This window comes from Solanum tuberosum, unplaced genomic scaffold, assembly GCF_000226075.1.
Source record: "Solanum tuberosum cultivar DM 1-3 516 R44 unplaced genomic scaffold, SolTub_3.0 scf00008, whole genome shotgun sequence".
NCBI classification, from domain to species: domain Eukaryota; kingdom Viridiplantae; phylum Streptophyta; class Magnoliopsida; order Solanales; family Solanaceae; genus Solanum; species Solanum tuberosum.
The window spans coordinates 3,530,646-3,531,839 of NW_006238934.1; the positions used below are offsets into that span (position 1 = coordinate 3,530,646).

Sequence of the window (1,194 nt, forward strand, 5' to 3'; positions counted from 1 at the left end):
AAGACACTTTTTATCCTTTGGGACCAATTTGCTTAGTTTTATTTCTTATGCTACAAATAAATTTGACTTATTTCTACAGAGTGTAGCTGGCTAGAATTTAGTTCATTTCTTGAAAATAAAAAATAAAAAATAAAAAAAATTCTAAACACAAAAAACATTTAATAGAAAATGTTATGAGTTACCCTCTTCATTTCAAATTATTTGTGCTACTTTCTTTTTATTCCTTTTCGGTAACTCTTTAATTCTAACTTTTCACGTATCATAATTAAATCACAAGATTAAAGCACATTTTGAACTTCTGATACATTCTACATATCTTTAATTTAAGATCACAAAATCTAAAATATTTTGAACTGTCAAGTCAGTACCAGACAAACAACTTAAAACAAAGTGAATATATAATTTGTGTTTAATAACTTAGTCGAAGTGTGCGGAAACTGGACGGAACATAAGTTTGTCCAAACAAAAGAAAGTGACAAATGAAGTATGGTCTCTCTTCACTGTCATTTGTTCTAGTGTTTATTAACTGTCACATCTTTGCAGGTATGTATTCAAGATTCAGATTTTTTTTTTTTCATAAAAGACTACAAATATTTCTACTAATACTATACTCTTGAGGAAAATGTAAAATTTTTTTTTGTCTTTTTGGCAATTGTTAGAAGAAGAATATTTGGTGAAGTTTGTTTTTGAAGTTATCTTTTAATAAAAGAAGAAGAACATTTGGTGTTTTAATTACTTCAATTTGAAGGTCTTCAATTTCTTTTTTTAAACAGGTACTTCTCAAGATTCTTGTTTACTTTTGTTCCTATTGGTTAAAACTTTCGTTTGGTCATAGATTTTGAAGTTGTGTTCGAACATGTATTTTAGTTGAAGTTGTGTTAAAATTTAGTTATTTGGAAAATTTGATCAAATTTCATTGCCAAACAGATATTTGAAGACAAATTTTTCGAAATCTGATCCAAAATCTATGGCTAAACGCTAGCTAAATGTCTGCATTAATACTTCATGAAGCTTTCTTTTTTTCCTTCTAATTGTGCTGCTTACTTCATTATGTGAAAAGATAAGAGGATGTTGATATATTGCAATATGTGTCCTGTATTTTTCAAGATTTCATCTTTTCTTGGATTGGATTTGGTGGTGGTGGGGTGGTGATGGAGTTGGGAGTAGGGAGTGGGGAGTTGGGGGGTTGGGGGG

General features: G+C 29.4%; 1 protein-coding gene across 2 annotated transcripts in view; it reads left to right on the forward strand.

Annotated features, from left to right (window-relative positions):
* Window positions 1-503: 503 nt before the first annotated feature.
* The window catches only part of LOC102599316 (probable inactive leucine-rich repeat receptor-like protein kinase At3g03770), a 5,738-nt gene continuing 5,047 nt past the window's right edge, over window positions 504-1,194 (forward strand). The window contains exon 1 of one of the 2 annotated variants that reach the window (XM_015310109.1): window positions 504-543. The gene's annotated coding sequence lies outside the window, so the exon portion shown is untranslated. Of the gene's footprint in view, window positions 544-596; window positions 774-1,194 lie in introns of those variants that run through there. The other variant, XM_006339147.2, reaches the window with a different exon arrangement.